The 23,542-nt window shown below is 36.1% G+C and overlaps 1 protein-coding gene across 1 annotated transcript in view; it reads left to right on the top strand.

The window, feature by feature from the left end:
* The first annotated feature begins 1,683 nt into the window (after window positions 1-1,683).
* Window positions 1,684-23,542, top strand: part of LOC148939157 (uncharacterized) — a 459,905-nt gene continuing 438,046 nt past the window's right edge. The window contains exon 1 of the mRNA XM_089106547.1: window positions 1,684-1,751. The gene's annotated coding sequence lies outside the window, so the exon portion shown is untranslated. The remainder of the gene's footprint in view (window positions 1,752-23,542) is intronic.

Below are 23,542 nucleotides of genomic sequence, written 5' to 3'. Positions count from 1 at the left end.
AAAAATTTATAAGTTTTTATAATAGTAATAAGTATATAATAGTTTAGAAACAACATCAGGGGGGCGGGGTAAAGCACAGCATATGTTAAATACGTAACCTAACCTAGGTACCTTTTCCCCCCTAAACTCCAAAAAACTAAATCTTTAAAATTTTGGATGTTATGACGATTGGTGGTTCTGACGGATTTTTCGTTGATGTTATGACGGATTTTGTGGATGTTATGACGGTGGATATCCTGACGGTTGGATGTTATGACGCCTTCCCCACCATAACGGTAAGTAAGGATTGACTCAGGCCAAAAGTGACCGAAAAAAAAAAAAAGAATTTGATTAAATTTAATACATTAAAAGAATTAGCTTTTTATGCTGAATCGAGATATATAAAATTCCTCATGTTTAATGTTATCTATCAGAAGCTACGAGCCTGAAAAAATTGGCCCAATTAAAAAAAAGGGAAACACCTCCAATAAAACAAATAGTCTTGGCACAAATCGCAACATTATAATCAGCTTGTCGCGGAACCCCACTGGAGATGTTTGAGCTCCTATCTACAGGAATATAAAATTGTGGATTTTTTTTCCCTATGAGAACGATCATTGATGCGTTTTAATTTTTTTTTTCTTGATTTCCCAGGGGGTAATCGTTTCAAACCAGTGGTCCTAGAAGATCAGGCTAGAGCTCATTCAAGCAGACATTAAAAATTCTATTATGTTTTTCATGTGACCGAAAGATTGTGGCACGAGAAAGTGGTGTTTTCTGCAATTTTGTGGCACAAAACTGTTATTTTGCCTCAAAGAGGACTAAGTTGCTATTGATAGAAAATTCTGAGATAGCCAATCAATTTAAAAATATCATAAAACTGTATATTGTGCTTCTGAGCTGCAAAAGAAGTAATACCATACTATGGCTTATTCATTCCTGAGGTGTCACGTAGATAAAGATTAATATTTACTATGGATATTTTTCATAATGCTATATTGAGCTACATTGATTCTTTTGATTTTTCAGGAAACCAATAATATAGTACTATATAAATTCTGAATTAGCTGTTATCAAGCAGGGGTAACAGTTTATTATGGGGGGAGAGGGTGCAAGAGGCATAAGAGAGCTTCATTGCTAAAATTCTCTAACTCCCCATACTACTACTACTACTAACAACTCACCGCAGCACAAAGCCGCCTGAGGTCAACACAGCTACGCACGCTCCTCCTCCATCCCAATCTATTCAAAGCCTCCCTTTTTACGCCCGCCCATGAAGTTCCTATTTCCTTTAAATCTTTCTTTATGACGTCCTCCCACCCCAGACGGGGATGACCTGCTTTCCGTTTAGCCCTAGACGGTTGGCCGAAAAGAACAATCTTCGGCAATCTGTCATCCTTCATCCGCACAACGTGCCCTGGCCACCCCAACCTTTCTTTCATTATAGCCCTAGAGTGCGGTATTGAACCACATTTTTCGTATAGCCTATTGTTTGAAATACGGTCAGTCAGCCGTGTACCCAGAACAATCCTTAAGCAATTTATCTGGAAAACATCTAGCAAAACTTCATCTGCTTTTCGGAGCGCCCATGCTTCAGAACCATATTTGACCACTGTTATCACTGTAGCTTCCAATATTCTAAGCTTGGTTTGCAGACTTATCTTACTATTTTTCCAAACTTTTTTTTAACTATGAAAAAAAGCCTGAGCCTTGGCTATTCTACTTTTGACATCTTCACTGCTCCAACCATCTTTACTAATAATACTACCAAGGTAAGTGAAGCTGTCCACCTGATCAATCTTTTCATTACCCAACTTCACCTTTTCGTCCTCACTTATTCCTAGCCTTAGTGATTTAATCTTTTTAACATTAATTTTCAAACCTATTCTAGCACCCTGAACTCGCAAAACTTCTAAAACTTCATTCATTTTGCTCACACTTCCATCTAGGATGCTTAAATCAATAGCATAATCCAAGTCCAGAAAAGTTTCACTTCCCCGTTTGATTCCGTGTTCTCCCATTGCCTTTCCTGTCCTCCTTAAGACAAAGTCCATCAAAATAATCCATACAAAGGGGGATAGAACACAACCCTGCATAACTCCTGATTCAATACAAAACCAGCTGCTTAGCTCATTTCCTACCTTAACCGCAGCAGTGTTATTCTCGTATATAGCACTAATCACTTTAATGCATTTGTCTGGTATACCATACAAGGATAAAACCTTTACTAAAGCTCTTCTATCAACAGAATCGAACGATTGCTCATAATCTATAAAACTGAGGACCAAAGGTGTTTGAAAACTCAGGCACTTCTCAATTATTAACCTAAGAGTGAAAATTAGATCAACACATCCTCTACCTTTTCTAAAACCGCACTGTTCTTCTCTTAAAACTTTGTCTACGGCATCTCTCAGTCTAAAAAGTATCATATTACTAAGTAATTTACTACTTACAGAGACCAGACTAATCCCTCGATAATTACCACACTCACTTTTATCACCTTTCTTATAAAGGGGCTTAATTAAAGTTTTCCTAAAATCGTTAGGTACTTCCCCTTTTTCAAAAATCATATTCCTAAGCTTCAGTAACTTATTTCTAACCTCAGAGCCACCATATTTAAGAAACTCATTTACCACCCTATCAGCCCCATGAGCCTTCAGATAGATATAGAAAGAGGTATGGCGGGATGGGGAGGAATTAGTCTCTCATTTACCTTCATTTAATGTAAGCATGAACAAAGTCTCTGCGGGGTGATACCTCCCTTCTTAATGAGGAAAAATGTTTATGACATTTATTTTCAGCTTCATTTAACTAAACTGATTTGCTTCATAATTCCTAAAATTACTCAATAAAAAAAAAACAAGTTTTTTTTTAACTGAAAGTCAGGAGCGACATTAAAGCTTAAAACGAACAGAAATTATTCCGTATATGAAAGGGGCTGTCCCATCCTCAACGCATCGCTCTTTACGCTAAAGTTTGACTCTGTCTCACAACTTTTTTTTTAAACAATAAAAAATTTTAGCGTAAAGAGTGATGCGTTGAAGAGGGGACTGCCCTTCATATACGAAATAATTTCTGTTCGTTTTAAGTGTTAATGTCGCTCCTTACTTTCAGTTAAAAACACTTGTTTTTTTTATTTAATTTCTGATAGTTTTTTTTAAATAATGCAGGTTTTGATTTTGGCTCACCGCATATGAATAATTAAAACGGAATTTGTACTTTCATTTTACTTTTTTTTGCTAAATGGTTTTCTCGAAAGGTGTTCAGTTTTATTTATGAACGTTTCTATTAGTAATAAATATATGTAACTTACGAATTAACTTACGTAACGAACTTCTATATTCGTATATTTTTATTATGTATATTAGGGAGCTCGCCCCTCCTCCCAGTCAATACCTCGCTCTTTATGCTAAAGTTCGAATTTTTTCCAATTCCTTAAGAATGACCCCTTAATCACAACGGTCGTTAATTAGAATAAATAGTTCTTATGAAAGTACTAAAAAACTTTAGCGTAAAGAGTGAGGTGAACCCAGGTGATGAACCCAATCGCATACATAATAGTTCCTGTTCGTTTTAAGTTTTGATGTTGAAAAGTTTTTCAGTTGAAAACTTGCTTTTTTTTATTTAATTTCTGATCGTTTTTTGAATAATGCTGGAAAATCCGGCGCCTCCTTCATAGCAATGTCCCTTCCCCCATGAAAAAATTTCCCACGTAACCCCCGATCCCCCCCCCCCCACTACCAGAAAAAAATCCCCCAGAAAACGTTTGTATACTTCCCAATAACCAATACTATATGTAAACATTGGGTGAAGTTCATAACTTGCAGCCCTTCCCCCGGGAACTTTGGGGGATTAAGTATACTCAAATACATAGTTATTTTATTTTTCGACCATGCTGAACAAAATGGCTATTTCAAAATTTTGATCGGGTGACTTCGGGAAAAAATGAGTATGGGAGGGGGCGTAGTTGCCCTCCATTTTTCTGGTCACTTAAAAAGGACACTAGAACTTTTATAATTTACGTTCGAATGAGCCCTCCCACGATATTTTAGGACCACTGGGTCGATACGATCACCCCTGAAAAAAAAACAATAAATAAACACGCATCCGTGATCTTTCTTCTGGCAAAAAATACAAAATTCCACATTTTTGCAGATAGGGGCTTGAAGCCTATAAAGTAGGGTTCTCTGATACGCTGAATCTGATGGCGCGATTTTTATTAAGGTTCTATGATTTTTATGGGGTGTTACCCCCTTTTTTCGAAAATAAGGCAAATTTTCTCAGGTGCGTAGCTTTTGATGGGTAAGACTAGACTAAACTTGATGAAACTTATATATTTGAAATCAGCACAAGAATCTGATTCTTTTGATGTATCTATTGGTATCAAAATTTCTTTTTTTTAGAGCTTCAGTTACTATTGAGCCGGGTCGCTCCTTACTTACAGTTCGTTACCATGAACTGTTTGATACATAGAGATATATAAATGTACATCAGGTATTATGAAGGAGAGGTAAGGAGGGGGTCATTTTGTAGGCATAGGAGGGTCAGATACCTCAAATAGTACATTTTAATGCCTCAATATCCTAACTCTCATCGAGCCTTCAAATAAATATAGAATGAGTTTTGGGGAAGAGAGGGGGGTGGAATTAATCTCCCTTCATTTTGACTAAGCCTGAATAAAGGCTCTGCGAGGTGATATCTCCCTTTTTGTTGCAGAAAAAGGTTTTTAGCATTTATTTGAAGCTTCATTTAACTAAAGTTATTTGCTTTATATTCCCTAAGATTATATATAGTAATGCTTAAGTGTGCATCAGTTATTAGAAAGGAAAGGTGGTGGGACATTTTGCCGGTGGGGGAGGGTCAGATACCTCAAAGAGTGTGTTTTGATACCCGAATATCCTAACTTTCATTGAGCCTTCAAATAAATTAGTATCTAATCCCTCTTTATTTCCGGGAATATTTATGGTCAACCCCTTTATTATTGCCCCATGATTCTAGAATCATGAAAGTTGCGCTATCTACCTTTTCTTTAATGCTCTTAATAGACGGATATCTTTGTGGGATTGTGATGGACGGGGAGGGGGGTGGTGATCGGGACTTTTTTTTGGGTTAAACCGGACGGTTTCCGGTTCTACCCAACATGGGCAACAGTAGATGAGTTTTTTATTTCTTTCCTTACGACCATGAATCTTAAACCTTAAATGATTTTAATCTTTTCATGAATTAGTTTCCATATTCAGTAATTAAACTGACTGATTGTGAAAAAAGCCTAATTGGCTACTTTAAATTTTACCAAAATAGCATCTACTGGAATAAAATAAGAGACAAAAGATAGCTTGTTTACTTCAGCAGGATGTTCAATCTTCTCTCATGTTCTCTTCTTCTTCCTTCTCTCTCTCTCTCTATCTCTTGTGCTTATGACTGTATTTTTGTGGGAATGCCCAGAAAATACACAAAAAAGACGGTTGGGGACCGCGGACCACAACAAGAAAATCTAAGAGAGGCTGTCCGAGCACTTCTAGAAAGGAGGATGTCAATGAGAGCAGCTCTGGCGCACTTCAAAATAAAGCCTGAAGTTGTTATTGATGCAGCAATCAGAAAAGCTGAGAAGTGTATAGAGCACAATCGGCAAATCTTTTCTAACAAACAATAATGGGACATATGCAACTATCTTGTCACTGCATCAAGAATGAATCACGGTTTCACCTCAAATGATGTTAAAAAACTGGCCTTTCAACATGTTTTTGTGACTGAAATTGAAACACCACCATCTTGGACAGAACGAAACAGTGCTTCTAAAGACTGGATTGCAGCTTTTTTGAAAAGAAACCCCAATATGTCGCTTCGTGTACCTGAGCCCACTAGCCAAACCAGGAAAAGTGGCTTCAACAAAGTAGGTGTTTAGATGTTTCTTGATAATGTACTTGATGTCTATGGCAAGCATCAATTTGCAGCTGAGTGCGTATGTAATGTTGATGAGACTGGCGTCCCTGCGGTTTTGAAACCGCCAAGAGTTGTGGCACCAGGAGTAAATAACAGGAGTAAATCAAGTAAAACAGACCGCCTCTACTGAGCGAGGAAAAAATGCAAAATTGGTTTGCTTCATCAGTGCAATCGGCGGACAGATTACACCAGTTTTTATTTTCCCACAAAAATTATATTAAAGGATGATCATTATAAGAACAAACAATTGCATATATTATACTTAATTAACTGCTTGATTCTTTGAGGTTCGTCTCTTTCTCTTCCAAAGAAGTTGGTATTAAGAGTCGGTGCAATTATGAGGAATAATTCTGCTCGTGTTCCTAGTATCACTGCACTCTCTATCTCTGCTAATAGCCGTTTTCAACAATAAGATTAATGAATGATGTTGTCATTTTAAACTTAAAAATGGATGTCTTAAATGAAATATCAAAATCTCAACTGTTTTGAAGCACACAAGTCACAACATCTGGGTCTCAAAAATGATGTTCTGTTTTTATTGTTTGTTTTATTTTGTCTCCATTTTACTTTGTTATGTTCTAACTAATTGTGGGTTAATGCTATCTAGATTTTATATAGCATTTTATACTAGCTTCTTCCATAGTTTAATTGATCATAACTCTGAATTATCTAGATTAGATCTTTATTTAAACAAAATAACACATTATAATATATTAAAGATCAAGTTACTCTGTTTAAATGTGGCTCCCGCCATTGCATTAGGCAGTATTTCAGGAAAACAAATCTTTAAAAGAATAAATTTGACCCCCTCCCCCATGATTTAGGGTTTGAAGTTTAAAATATTGATTTTTCTGTCACCTTTTAATATTCTTAACCATGGACATAACTCATTGATAGGGGTTAGGTAACTCAGTCAAGAACCCGGACGTTTTATTAGGGAGGGAACTAAAAAAAATTGTAAATAATATAAAAAAATAGGAAATCAGGTTGAAAATTGAGATTCCAGGGAATAGGGGCTTCGCCCTTTTCTTGTTTGTTCGAAATAAATACTCAAGTTAAATTTGTAAAGGAATAAAATCAGGGTACCTTTACATACAACAAAAACCATGAACGGGAAGAAGTGCCTCTACGTTACACAGAAATCAAAACTATTTTTCAGCAAGTCGTGCATATCAGCAAATTAATTTTGATGTAAGAGGAAAACACTATAGAGCCACCAAGACTAAAAACAATAATTGCTGGCCGCAATTTAACATCTGAAATCTTGATCAATGCTCGTTGGATAGTCAATGTGCCTTATTTTATGAAGAACTACTAAGATCTTGTAATCAAACATATGTCAGTACGATTTTTTAATTTTACAGAAAAATAATATGGTTTCCCAACCTGACCCCAAAGATGGTTACATTACCCCCCCCCCCAAAAAAAAAAACAAAAAAAAAAAAAACAACAACAAAGAATTGTAGAGACCCAGAATAATTTAACCCTTGTGCTGGAGTGCCATTTTGGGGGTATTTTCCGTACTAGATTTGAAACTACTGTTTTATAGTATTTTTACTGAGAAAAAAGAAAAAATTCGGTACTTGTATGATGTAGCCCCGATCTAATATTCTTCATCAAAGTAAAACCTGTTTATCTGACGCTCAATCCAAACGAAATACACTTAAGTATGATAAAAATATAATACTTTAGGAAACAAATTTGGGCTATATATTTGCATAATAGGGGGGAGGGTTGTGGTCTTGTTTTTAAGGTCGATAGCTTGAGCTTTTGGTTTCAAAATAAGTGGCACTGCACTTTTTCATGTGATTTTTGGGTCCTCGCAATTATCCCTGGCTTCAAACAGTATAGGAACTGGGGCACCTACCGAAACATTTATAAATTCTCAAATATATTACAAGCATACTTTTTATTTGTTTTTGTTCAAAATCTGTCTCTTTCTTTAGCTCTATTAATGTTAATAGAAATTATAGAATAATTGACTGACCTATTTACGGAAAGAAAATATATTTTTCTTTTCCTTTTCTGTGTGTCTTTCACTTTGTTTGTTTGGCGTAAGTCTTAATTTTTTTGCTTATATATTCATTTATATTCATTTATATTATATTGCTTATATGATTCATTATATATTCATTTATATTTTATATGCATTTTTCAGTGGAAAAGTTTTGGATATCAGTTCAAAATACTGAAATTAAGTTTGTACTGTTTTTTGAAATTCTTCAAAGGTATTTCGATTTTCTTTTTCAAAAGTATTGCCCGTTTTAAAGTATTGCTTGTATTTAAAAATAAACGACAGTTTAGTCTGAGAACTGATTTCTACAAATGCAAATGGGGTACTTGTACATTGTTCGGTACACACTCGTGAAATGAAGTTTGGTTAATCATAATGAAATATACCGAAATCTGATAAAAACAAATATTTTAGCAACACAATTATTAAAACTACAACAAAGAATTATGGTGGGGGGGGGCACATAACCCATTATATTAAATACCTAACCTAACCCAATTAAAATAAAATCTCTATATATTAACTGTTTATTAAAAATATAGCTACAACGTCGATTTCAACTCAACTAAGGCCGGAGATTAGCTTAGGCCATAGATTACTGCCGGCTAAAAACCGGTTATTGTCTTATATGTAGATCCACATTCCGGAATGTGTACCGAATAATGAAGAAGTACTGATTATGGCACCAATATAATTCTATTGTTGCATTAATATTTTAGGGACGGCACAGTTTCTACAATTGGCCTGTTCTGTTGGTAAAGAAGACCCTGAAATTCAAGCACTGTTAACCAAGGTCAGGAGTCTGTTACTACCTCCTGTGAACTACAAGAACTGTGTTTAAATTGAATAGTTATGTGACTGTGTTTTATAGTGAGTGTGTTATATGAAGTGATGGATTATTTTTCTAATTTACGGTTTTTGTGTTTTTTTTTTCTATTACTGATTTTTTTAAGAAAAAGTTTTTCTAGTTAATTTCTGTTCGTATTTAATTAACAATATTTTTTTATTGGTTAATCAAGGATCGTTTGTAAAGCTATTGTTTTATAAATTTCTGCTCAATAATTAAGATTTTGGCTCATTATTTACTCTTAGACAAAATTCTCCAAAAAATCTGTAATAGTTTTACAATAGTAGACTCCTAAACTGTAGGGATTCCAGGTTATGGAATACATCTCGCAATCGTTATGGGCCATAGAAGTATGTGGGCACCTTCATTTTTTTACGTCCCATTATATGTTTCTGTCGAAACAGTATCTGGCATACCTCGTGAAGTCATCAGTCTAATATGTGTAGTCCGATTCCCATCTGCATTTGTGACGAATCAAAGATAACTTATGCAAGGGGGTCATTTTTTCATTGAATTTAATATAGGTAAGCGAATAATCCTTTAGTCCGTTGGGTTTCCTACTTGGGAAAATGACGACCTCGGTCTTAGATGGGTTCAGCTTCAATTGAAATTGACGGTCACATTCCGCTGGCGCTTCACGACTCAGTCAAAGATTTTGTCTTTCCCTGTATCAATCGACCGGTGAGCAGGGACTCTCTGAGCCCCTACAATCGTTCATTGGTTGAGGATATGGGGATGCATTGGACTCCCTCTAAACATAAACTGATTGCTGATTTGGACCCTAAAGAGAATATCGTTGTTCACCATGTGCTTTTGCACTGGATGGTGAGCAACGGTTACAAAATCACCAAAATACACAGGGTCCTTCAGTTCAATCAGTGACCCTATTTGAAAACGTTTATCGACACCTTTGTCGATAAACGCTCTAAGGCAAATTCAAAGGTGGAGAAGGAAATGTAAAAGCTCATTCTAACTTCAGCACTTGGCAAATGGTGTGAGAGCGTACGTTCTATATAGTATTGTAATATTTTGACTGACCTGCGCTTGGAGGCTCAACGGAGGGTAGACACTACCGTATCCGCATTCGTGAGCATACGGACCGACAGATCGCTTATACATATACAAGAATAACCTTTGGTACTCACCAAGACTACCTCAGGTGGTTGTTAAGTACCGGATGTCACTTTCATCTGTCTAGACGCGCCCAATAAATCTATTTGCTCATTAATTAGGATAGCGTAGGATCTGTTCTCCGTCGTAACCACATGCGAAGGTCAGTCGCAAAGTCACCAAGAGAGACCTAACTTACAAGCCTACACATTCAGCCCTGCATCGAAGGTCGAATGAGATTATACATGTTCTTCTTCGCCGTCGAGTTTACCCTCGAGCGTTTATCTTGCGAGAATTTTGGTTGTAAAACAAAGGGGGATAGGGTTAGGTTTTGAGGGTAAAAGAATATATTTTATGTTTTCCATTGATTATAATGATGTTTGTATGGTTTGGGGGGGGGGGGATTTGGGGTAAAGGAATATATTTACGTTTTAGCTGAATATAATGGAGGATGTCCAAGGAAAATTCGTTTGAAAATAAAAAATGTACTTAAATGGTAAATTGAAGTTGCCAAGGCTTCAAGTTCATCAAATTTATCCATTGTTGTTTACACAGCGTCAAAATACTTTCTGATAATTGAATCACATTGCATGTCCGTTATATACGAAATCTCAAGGGTGAATTGTTATGTAACGGGGAAAATCATATGTAAGCAGGTCTCTGATTGGCTGAGAAGGAGGATGTATCCGGCTCGCTGATTGGCTGAGAAGGAAACACGTGATCTAACTGTTTTCGGGAAAGTCTTAACATTTGGCTCGAGAGCAACAACAACAAATATTATGTCTGAACACCATGACATTCGCCTCGAACATATACATGACCAAAACAACAACAAATACTTTTTCTGGATCATAATATTCGCTCAGAGCGTGCACTTACAACAACAACAAATACTATTTCTGGACACTATGACATTCGCGATCGATTAAGCAATCAAGTTCTCGGAAATTCACTTCCCCCTAGAGTCCTAGATCAATAACATTGTTCCCGTTAGAATTCAATGCGCATGTGCAACCTTCGTCCCGGAGCTATTACACATAGAAACAACAAATAAATCGACCTTGGAAAAAGAGGTCATTGATACACTTTGATTACGCAATCAATTTCTCAGAAATCCATCTCCCCTAGGGACTCTATGCCCATATTAGGACCATAAACCACGTGGTAATGTCACGAGTCGGACCCCCATCTCTACTTTCGTTACCATGAACTGTTTGATACATAGAGATATATAAATGTACATCAGGTATTATGAAGGAGAGGTAAGGAGGGGGTCATTTTGTAGGCATAGGAGGGTCAGATACCTCAAATAGTACATTTTAATGCCTCAATATCCTAACTCTCATCGAGCCTTCAAATAAATATAGAATGAGTTTTGGGGAAGAGAGGGGGTAGGAATTAATCTCCCTTCATTTTGACTAAGCCTGAATAAAGGCTCTGCGAGGTGATATCTCCCTTTTTGTTGCAGAAAAAGGTTTTTAGCATTTATTTGAAGCTTCATTTAACTAAAGTTATTTGCTTTATATTCCCTAAGATTATATATAGTAATGTTTAAGTGTGCATCAGTTATTAGAAAGGAAAGGCGGTGGGTCATTTTGCCGGTGGGGGAGGGTCAGATACCTCAAAGAGTGTGTTTTGATACCCGAATATCCTAACTTTCATTGAGCCTTCAAATAAATTAGTATCTAATCCCTCTTTATTTCCGGGAATATTTATGGTCAACCCCTTTATTATTGCTTCTCGGTATGGTGGGTGCGGGTAATAGTGCTCCTCCAACTGCGACATCTTTTTTGGTATGCCACAAAATATTACATTCAGATGTCCATTGGCTTAGAGATGGAAAAAAGAGGTTGGGCATCAGGATCATCACCGGGAAATTTGGTACAAAGGGGGGGGGGGCGAGGGGCTACCAGGAGCTTTTCCTCAATTATTTTAGATGGTAGTATTTTTCTTTTCCAATTCATACACAATGTTTAAAGGAATTTAAACATATGGAACTATGTATTTAAACATCAGAAAACCCTATTGTACAGGTCCTGATGACTTTGGCGGCGTTGAAGATTAGCATTCACACATAATTTCCATCCATATGGATAATAATGCCCCTCTTGGCCCCCCCCTCCTCCATTCTGTAGTACAATAATATTAAGAGCTTGTTTGGCAAAACTATTGTTCATCGAAATTTTTGAGTATAAAATTCACACCTTTTCCATAATTTTAATTATAATTCTTAAGTAGAACAACTGAAAAAGTGGAACGCAACAAATCAGGTTATAATTATTAATATATGCAATATAACTGTGAGAAATCGGGGCTAACGGGACTGGTGGCTGATACCATATCTTGGTTAGGCCTGGACACGATTTTAAAAATGATTAGAAAACTTTGACTAAACAGATATTATTTGATTAGAGGGGTTAGCCCCCTCCTCATATACGGAATTTTATCTGCTTGCTTTGATGTTGCTAATTGCTTTCAATTGAAAAAAAATTGTTATTTTCTTTAATTCAAAATAAGTCTGCGTATAGTTGAATCCCGGGGTCGCTTTCGATTGGTCGCATCGCGTTTGCAAATACTATCCAAATTCCTTATCCTGGACAATCCATGAGCTCAGCAACGCTTTCCATTTTCTTCAGTTTCACAAAATAGTTTGTTCCTCTTTACTAAACCATACAATTACTAATCCAAAGGTTGATAAGAGTTCTTGTCGTTGCTCTGGGCTATTGGCGTTTTTTAAACTAATTAACTAAATAGAAACAACTTACAAGGCTTATAATCATTGTCAAAAGTGTCCATTTCCGGTGGTAAAGGTTTTCAGGAGTATCGAGGCCTCAGAAGGCACTACGGGAAACGCGTGCTGCCATCTAAAATTTAGTCTAACGCCAAGCTAACATAATTTATTCAAGGATTATCGATCCACGAAGGGGGACAGACTTCTGAGAAATTGATTGCATAATCGAGGGGAAGTAGATTTCTGAGAAATTGATTTACATAATCGGTAGGGGAATGTATTGATCGAGTTTAACGGGATTAGTGACATCACGTGTTTTCTGGAATTATGCGGGACTCTAAAGAGATAGAAATTCAATTTATAAATATGGCTTCTTTGGTCTTTAGTGACAGAGATAAATTAATATTCTATTTTTTAAATATGGCTTCTCCGATCTTTAGGTCAGAGTGATAAATTAGCGATAAATTAATGTTCTATCAAAGCCGTAATAGTGTAAGTAGGAACACCTTAGAGATGAAAAGATTATCGCGGGAATTTTTTCCTGGGAATTTCAAATGTGACAGCGCAGGGATGCCAAAAACAAAAGGAACACGCAGAAATTACGTTTAGGGATTATTTGGGCGAAACCGTTTGAGGCATTTTAGAAGATGATTTGGGCGAAACAGTTTGAGACATTTTAGAAGATGATTTTAGAAGAGGATTTAGAAGATCAAAAGGGATGAAACTCTTTGGACATTATAATACACAAGTTCCATTTGAACAGTGTTGCGAGGTCCCCTACCCCAACCCCAAAGGGCCCCGTCCCCCCAAAGGCCCCCGGGACCCCAAAGGCCCCCGAGCCCCCAAAGGCCCCCCAGCCCCCAAAGGTCCCCCGAGCCTCCACTTTTTTTTATACTTTTTTGAATTAATTTGTTTGTATGTATGGGTTGGTGTTTGCAAGTCCAAGTGTTTGCCTTTGTTGGTTTGTTTGTCTAAAGTGCCCGTCTTTCTCTGTTTGCATGTCCGAATCTATTTGTTTGCATGTCTGGGTTGGTGTTTGCAAGTCAAAGTATTTGTTTTTGTTGGTTTGAATGTCTAACGTGTCTTTCTTTTTTTGTTTGTGTGTCTGATTCTATTTGTTTGCATGTCTGGGTTGACGTTTGCAAGTCCAAGAATTTGTCTTTGTTGGTTTGAATGTCTGAAGTGTCTGTCTTTCTCTGTTTGTGTGTCTGATTCTATTTGTTTGCATGTCTGGGTTGGTGTTTGTAAGTCCAAGTATTTGTCTTTGTTGGTTTGAATGTCTAAAGAATCTGTCTTTCTCTGTTTGTGTGTCTGATTCTATTTTTTTGCATATCTGTTTTGGTGTTTGCAATACAAATAATTTTTTAGTGTTGTTTTGTATATCTAATTTTTAGCTGTTTTTCTGTCTGTTTGTTTTATTGTATTCCTTTGCATATCTGGGTTGGTGTTTGAGTGACCAAGTATTTTTCTTTGTCGGTATGAATGTCTAAAGTGACTTTCTCTTCTTGTATGTATTACTATATTTGTTTACATTTCTGTGTTGGTGTTTGCAAGTCCAAAAATTTGTCTTTGTTGGTTAGAATGTCTAAAGTGTCTGTCTTTCTCAGTTTGTGTGTCTAATTCTATTTGTGTGAATTTCTGGGATGGTGTTTGCATGTCAAACTTTGTGTCTTTAATGGTTGGCCTGTAACAATTTTCTTTTTTTCGGTATGTTTATTGCTGATTCTTTTTGTTCGCTTGTGTTTGTTGAGATTTTCAAACTAATTTATTTGTATCTGACGGATTGTATACTGAAAGTGTCTTTCTTTCTTGGTTTCAGTGTCTAATTCTATGTTTATGCGTGTTTGTTCTAGTATTTTCAAGTCAAATTATTTGTCTTTGTTGGTTTCATTGTATGACGTTTATGTATTTCTATGTTTGTGGGTTTGATTCTATTTGTTTGCATTTATAGGTTGGTGTTTGCAAGTCCAAGAATTTGTCTTTGTTGGTTTGAATGTCTAAAGTATCTGTATTTCTCTGTTTGTGTGTCTGATTCTATTTGTTTGCATGTCTGGTTGGTGTGTGTAAGTCCAAATATTTGTCTTTGTTGGTTTGAATGTCTAAAGTCTGTCTTTCTATGTTTGTGTGTCTGATTCTATTTTTTTGCATGTCTGGGTTGGTGTTTGCAAGTCCAAGAATTTGTCTTTGTTGGTTTGAATGTCTAAAATTAATGGTTTTTTCTGTTTGTGTGTCTGATTCTATTTGTTTGCATGTCTGGGTTGGTGTTTGCAAGTCCAAGTATTTGTCTTTGTCAAATTCTTGGACTTTCAAACACCAACCCAGACAAGTAAACAAATAGAATCAGACACACAAACAGAGAAAGATAGAAACTTTAGAAATTCAAACCGACAAAGACAAATACTTGGACTTGCAAACACCAACCCAGACATGTAAACAAATAGAATCAGACACACACACAGAGAAAAACAGACACTTTAGACATTCAAATCAACAAAGAAAAATTCTTGGACTTGCAAACACCAACCCAGACATGCAAACAAATAGAATCAGACACACAAAAAGAGAAAGACGGACACTTTAGACATTCAAACGAACAAACACAAATACTTGGACATGCAAACACCAACCCAGACGTGCAAACAAATAGAATCAAACACACAAACAGAGTAAGACAGACACTTCTGACATTCAAACCAACAAAAACAAAATCTTGTACTTGCAAACACCATCCCATACATGAAAACAAATATAATCATACAAACAAACATAGAGAGACTTACACTTTAGAAATTCAAATCATCAAATAAAGATTCTTGTACATCCAGAAACAAAGCCGCACATTCAAAAAAATATAATCAGACATACAAACAGACAAAGACAGACACTTTACAAATTCAAACCAACAAAGACAAATAATTGGACTTGCAAACACTAACCCAGACACGCAAACAAATAGAATCAGACACAAAAACAGAGAAACACAGACACTTTAGAATACAAACCAACAAAGACAAATACTTTGACTTGCAAACACAAACCCAGACAAGTAAACAAAATAGAATCAGACACACAAACAGAGAAAGCTAGACACTTTAGACATTCAAACCGAAAAAGAGAAATACTTGGACTTGCAAACACCAACCCAGACATGTAAACAAATAGAATCAGACACACACACAGAGAAAGACAGACACTTTAGACATTCAAAACAACAAAGAAAAATTCTTGGACTTGCAAACACCAACCCAGACATGCAAACAATTAGAATCAGACACACAAACAGAGAAAGACGGACACTTTAGACATTCAAACGAACAAACACAAATACTTGGACATGCAAACACCAACCCAGACGTGCAAACAAATAGAATCAAACACACAAACAGAGAAAGACAGACACTTCGGACATTCAAACCAACAAAAACAAATTCTTGGACTTGCAAACACTAACGCAGACATTCAAACAAATAGAATCATACACACAAACAGAGAAAAACAGACATTTTATACATTCAAACCACCAAAGACAAATTCTTTTACTTGCAAACACCGACCCAAACATGCCAAAATATATAATGAGACACAAACCAAGATACAGACAGACACTTTACACATTCGAACCAACAAAGACAAATACTTAGACTTTCAAACACCAACCCAGACATGCAAACAAATAGAATCAGACACCCAAACACATAAACACAGAAACTTTAGAATACAAACCAACAAAGACAAATACTTGGACTTGCAAACACCAACCAAGACATGTAAACAAATAGAATCAGACACACAAACAGAGAAAGATAGACACTTTAGACATTCAAACCATCAACGACAAATTCTTGGACTTACAACCACCAACCCAGACATGCAAACAAATAGAATCAGACACGAAAACAGAGAAAGAAAGAGGCTTTAGACATTCAAACCAACAAAGACAAATACTTGGACTTGCAAACACCAATCGAGACATGCAAACAAATAGAATCAGACACACAACCAGAGAAAGACGGACACTTTAGACATTCAAACCAACAAAGACAAATTCTTGGACTTACAAACATCAACCCAGACATGCAAACAAATAGAATCAGACACAAAAACAGAGAAAGACAGTCATGATGTTTGCAAGTCCAAGAATTTGTCTTTGTTGGTTTTAATGTCTAAAGTGTCTGTCGTTCTATGTTTGTTTGTTTGAATCTATTTGTTTGCATGTCTGGGTTGGTGTTTGCAAGTCCAAGAATTTTTCTTTGTTAGTTTGATTGTCTAAAGTGTCTGTATTTCTCTGTTTATGTGTAGATTCTATTTGTTTACTTGCCTGTGTTTGTGTTTGCTAGTTCCAGTATTTGTCTTTGTTGGTTTGAATTTCTAAAGTGTGTGTCATTTTCTGTCTGTGTGTCTGATTCTGTTTGTTTGCATTTCTGGGTTGGTGTTTGCAAGTCCAAGAATTTGTCTTTGTTGGTTTGAATTTCTTAATTGTCTTTGTTTATCTGTTTGTGTGACTGATTATATTTGTTTGCGTGTCTGGTTTGGTGTTTGCAAGTCCAATTATTTGTCTTTGTTTGTTTTAATGTCTAAAATTTCGTACTTTATCTGGTTTTGTGCCTGATTCTATTTGTTTACATGTCTGGGGTGTTGGTTGCAAGTTCAAGAATTTGTATTTGTTGGCTTTAAGGTCTCCAGCGTCTATCTTTCTCTGTTTGGGGGTAGGATTATAGTTTTTTGCCTGAATATACTGGTGTTTGCAAGTAAAAGTAATATTCTTTATCTATTTGAATGTCTAAATCGTAGCTCTTTCTCTGTTGGTATGTCTGATTCTATTTGTTTGCATGTCTGGGTTGGTGTTTGCAAGTCCAAGAATTTGTCTTTGGTGGTTTGAGTGTCTAAAGTGTCTGTCTTTCTCTGTTTATGTGTCTGATTGTATTTGTTTGCATATCTGGGTTGGTGTTTGCAAGTCCAAGAATTGGTCTTTGATGGTTTGAATGTCTAAAGTGTATGTCTTTTTCTGTTTGTGTGTCTGATTTTATTTTTTTACATGTATGGGTTGGTGTTTGCAATTCCAAGAAATTGTTTTGGTTGTTTTTTATGTCTAAAAAGTCTATCTTTCTCTGTTTTGTGTGTCTGATTCTATTTGTTCGCATGTCTGGGTTGGTGTTTTCATGTCCAAGTATTTGTCTTTGTTGGTTTGAATATCTAAAGCGTCTGTTTTTCTCTGTGCGTTTGTCTGATTCTATTTGTTTGTGCGTCTGGGTTGGTGTTTGCAAGTCCAAGTAATTGTATTTGTTGGTTTGAATGTCTAGAGTTTCCGTCTTTTTTCTTTGTGTCTATCTGAATCTGTTTTTTTGTATGTCTGGATTGGTGTTTGCAAGTCCAGGTATTTGTCTTTGTTGGTTTTAATGTCTAAAGTGTCTGTCTTTCTCTGTTTGTGTGTCTGATTTTATTTGTTTGCATGTCTGGGCTGGTGTTTGCAAGTTCAAGTATTGGTCTTTGTCGGTTTGAATGTCTACAGTTTCGTACGTGCGCGCACGCACGGAAACATCAAAACCATGGGGTTCTCCGACATGCTTAATCTGAAAGTGTAATTTTCAAGGAGATTCTTTAACCTTTTAGAGTTAACTTACCCTTTTAGGGTTGACCTCTTAGGGTTCTCCGACATACTAAACCTGAAAGTGTGTTCTCCGACATGCTGACTCTGAAAGTGTAATTTTCATGGAGATAATTTGACCTTTTGGGGTTAATTTACACTAGGTTACGTGCATTGGTTCATTTTTTTTTACTAAAGCAAGTGCTACCATCTATTTCAATTAAGGTATACATGGCAGCACAACTGACTTTTCCTTCTCTCAGACACCTGCAGCCAACCTACAATACTTGCTTAGCGTGGCGTGGTTCACTTAGTGTGGCAAGCCTCGCTAAGTGAACCTAAATGAACCTAACGTGAATGCAGTTACTTGAAAAAAGGGTGGTATTGTAGGTTGGCTGCAGGTGTCCGGGTGAAGGAAAAATCAGTTGTGCTGCCATCTATACCTTAATTGAAATAGATGGTAGCACTTGCTTTAGTAAAAAAATGAACCAATACATGTAACCAAGATTAAATTACCCCAAAAAGTTAAAGTTTCTCTTTAAAAATTACACTTAAAGATTTAACAGTTTTAAAAACTAACTCTAATGTCCGGTGTTTCTGAAAAACCTAAGCGTTCAACCCTAGAAGGGTATGGTCATTCGAAAAGGTTGAAGAGTATCCGTAAAAACTACAATTTTAGAGCTAACCGGTCGGAAAAGCCCATGGTTTTGATATATCCGTGTGTGTGCGCACGTAAGAAACTTTAAACATTCAAACCCACAAAGACATATACTTGGACTTGCAAACACCAACCCAGACATGCAGACAAATAGAATCAGACACACAAATAGAGAAGGATAGAAACTTTAGACATTCAAACCAACAAAGACAAATTCTTGGACTTGCAAACACCAACCCAGACATGCAAACAAATAGATTCAGACAAACAAACAGAAAAAGACAGACGCTTTAGACATTCAAACCAGCAAATACAAATACTTGGACTTGCAAACACCAACCCAGACATGCAAACAAATAGAATCAGACACACAAACAGAGAAATACAGACACTTTAGGCATTCAAACCAACAAAGACAAATTCTTGGACTTCCAAACACCAACCCAGACATGCAAACAAATAGTATCAGACACACATACAGAGAAAGACAGACACTTTAGACATTCAAACCAACAAAGACAAATACTTGGACTTGCAAACACCAAACCAGAAATTCAAACAAATAGAATGAGACATAATACAATAGAAATAATGACACTTTAGCCATTAAAACCAACAAAGACAAGTAATTGAAAATGCAGAAACAAGTCATGACATTCAAACAAATGATATCAGACACGCACACAGAGAAAGACATATAGTTTATAAATTCAAACCAACAATGACAACTACTTGGACTTGCAAACACCAGCCCAGACATGCAAACAAATAGAATCAGACACTCGATCAGAGAAAGACAGACACTTTAGACATTCAAACCAACAAAGACAAATTCTTGGACTTGCAAACGCCATCCCAGACATGCAAACAATTAGAATCTGACACACAAACAGAGAAAGACAGAAACTTTAGACATTCAAACCAACAAAGACATATACTTGGACTTGCAAAGACCAACCCAGACATGCAAACAAATGGAATCAGACACACAAACAGAGAAAGACAACCACTTTAGACATTCAAACCAACAAAGAGAAATTCTTGGACTTGCAAAGCCAACCCAGACATGCAAACAAATCGAATCAGACACACAAACAGAGAAACACAGACTTTAGACATTTAAACCAACAAAGACAAATTCTTGGACTTGCAAACAACAACCTAGACATGCAAACAAATAGAATCAGACACACAAACAGAGAAGGACAGACACTTTAGACATTCAAACCAACAAAGAAAAATACTTGGACTTGCAAACACCAACCCAGACATGAAAAGAAATTGAATCAGACACACAAACAGAGAAAGATAGACACTTTAGACATTCAAACCCACAAGGACAAATTCTTAGACTTGCAAAACCAACCCAGACATGCAAACAAATAAAATCAGACGCACAAACACAGAAAGACAGACACTTTAGACATTCAAACCAACAAAGACAAATACTTGGTCTTGTAAACACCAACCCAGACATGCAAACAAATAGAATCAGACCCACAAGCAGAGAACGACAGACACTTTAGACATTCAAACCAACAAAGACTAATTCTTGGACTTGCAAACATCAACAAAGACATTCAAACAAATATAATCAGGCCCACAAACAGAGAAATACAGACACTTTAGACATTAAAAACAACAAAGACAAATACTTCAACTTGCAAACACCAACCAAGACATGCAAACAAATAGAATCAGACACACAAAAAGATAAAGACTTATTATTTAGACATTAAAAACAACAAAGACAAATTATTTGTCTTGAAAAATACAACCCATAATTGAAAACAAATATAATCATAAACACAAACAGAAAAATAAGGACAGTTTAGACATTCAAACCAACATAGACATATTCTTGGACTTGCAAAGACCAACCCAGACATGCAAACAAATAGAATCAAACACACAAGCAGAGAAAGATAGAAACTTTAGAAATTCAAACAAACAAATACAAAATCTTGAATTTCAAACATCGACCCACACATGCAAACAAATGGAATCAGACACACAAAAAGAGAAAGACAGACACTTTACACATTCAAACCAACAAAGACATATACTTGCAGCTGCAAAGATCAACCCAGACATGAAACCAAATAGAATAAGACACACAAACAGAGAAAGACAACCACTTTAGAAATTCAAACCAACAAAGAGAAATTCTTGGACTTACAAACACCAACCCAGACATGCAAACAAATAGAATCAGACACACAAACAGAGAAACACAGACACTTTAGAATTCAAACCAAAAAAGACAAATACTTGAACTTGCAAACACCAACCAAGACATGTAAACAAATAGAATCAAACACACAAACAGAGAAATACAAAAACTTTAGACATTCAAACCTACAAAGACAAATACTTGGACTTGCAATCACCAAGCCAGAAATGCAAACAAATATAATCAGACACACAAACAGAGAAAAACAGACACTTTAGACATTCAAACCAACAAAGAGAAATTCTTGGACTTGCAAACACCAACCCAGACAAGCAAACAAATAGAATCAGACACACAAACAGATAAATACAGACATTTTAGAAATTCAAATCAACAAAGACAAATACTTGGACTTGCAAACACCAACCAAGACATGCAAACAAATAGAATCAGACACACAAACAGAAAAAGACAGACACTTTAGACATTCAAACCAACAAAGACAAATAATTGGACTTGAAAACACCAGCCCAGACATGCAAACAAATAGAATCAGACACACAAGCACAGAACGACAGACACTTTAGAAATGCAAATCAACAAAGACAAATACTTGGTCTTGCAAACACCAACCCAAAAATCCAAACAAATAGAATCAGACACACAAACACAGAAAGACAGACACTTTAGACATTCAAACCAACAAAGACAAATTCTTGGTATTGCAAACAACAGGCCAAACATGCATAAAAATGTAATCAGACAAACTCACAGAGAAAGACAGACACTTTAGACATTCAAACCAACAAAGACAAATAATTGGACTTGCAAACACCAACCCAGACATGCAAACAAATATAATCAGACACACAAGCAGAGAAAGGCTGAAACTTTTGACATTCCAACCAATAAAGACAAATTATTGGACATGCAAACACCAACCCATACATGCAAACAAATAGAATCAGACATACGAACAGATAAACACCGACAATATAGACATTCAAACCAACAAAGACAAATTATTGGACATGCAAACACCAGCCCAGACATGCAAACAAATATAATCAAACACACAAACAGAGAAAGACTGACACTTTAGACATTCAAACCACCAAAGACAAATACTTGGACTTGCAAACACCAACCCAGACATGAAAAAAAGTATAATAAGACACACAAACCGATAAAGACATACACTTTATACATTAAAATCAACATATACAAATTCTTGGACTTGCAAAAACCAACCCAGATATGCAATCAAATAGAATCAGACACACAAACAGAGAAAGACAGACACTTTAGAAATTCAAATCAACAAAATCGAATTCTTGGACTTGCAAACACCAACTCAGAAATGCAAACAAATAGAATCAGACACACAAACAGAGAAAGACAGACAGTTTAGACATTCAAACCAACAAAGACAAATACTTGGACTTTTAAACACCAACCCAGACATACAAACAAACATAATCAGACAGACAAACAGAGAACGACAGACACTTTAGACATTCAAACCAACAAAGACTAATTCTTGGTTTTGCAAACAACAAGCCAAAAATGCAAAAAAATAGAATCAGACAAACAAACAGAGAAAGACAAACACTTTAGACATTCAAACCAAAAAAGACAAATACTTAGAGTTGCAAACATCAGCCCAGACATGCAAACAAGTAGAATCAGACCAACAAACAGAGAAAGACAGACACTTTTGACATTCAAACCAACAAAGACAAATTATAGGACATGCAAACACTAACCCAGACATGCAAACAAATAGAATCAGACACACAAGCAGAGAAAGGCGGATACTTTGGACATTCAAACCAACAAAGACAAATTCTTGGACTTGCAAACACCAACCCAGACATGCAAACAAGTAAAATCAGACACACAAACAGAGAAAGACAGACACTTTAGACATTCAAACCACCAAAATCGAATTCTTGGACTTGAACACACTAACCCAGACATACAAACATATATAATGAGACACATAAACTGAGAAAGAAGGACACTCTAGACATTCAAACCAACAAAAACAAATACTTGGACTTGTAAAAACCAACCCAGACATGTAAACAATAGAATCAGACACACAAACAGCGAAAGACAGACACTTTAGACATTCAAACCAACAATGACAGGACTTGCAAACACCAACCCAGACATGCAAACAAATAAAATCAGACACAAACAGAGAAAGACAGACACTTTAGAAATTCAAAACAACAAAGACAAATTCTTGGGTTTGAAAACACCAACCCAGAAATGCAAACAAATAGAAACAGACACACAAAAAGAGAAAGACAGACACTTTAGACATTCAAACCAACGAAGACAAATACTTGGACTTGCAAACACCAAACCAGACATGCAAACAAATAGAATCAGACACTCAAACCGAGAAAAACAGACACTTTAGACATTCAAAGCAACAAAACCAGATACTTGGACTTACAAACACCAACCCAGACATGCACACAAATAGAATCAG

The sequence above is a fragment of the Artemia sp. Qi Xiang Cuo genome, chromosome 21 (genome assembly GCF_049724085.1).
Source record: "Artemia sp. Qi Xiang Cuo chromosome 21, ASM4972408v1, whole genome shotgun sequence".
NCBI lineage: Eukaryota > Metazoa > Arthropoda > Branchiopoda > Anostraca > Artemiidae > Artemia > Artemia sp. Qi Xiang Cuo.
This window is presented reverse-complemented; position numbering and strand designations above follow the sequence as displayed.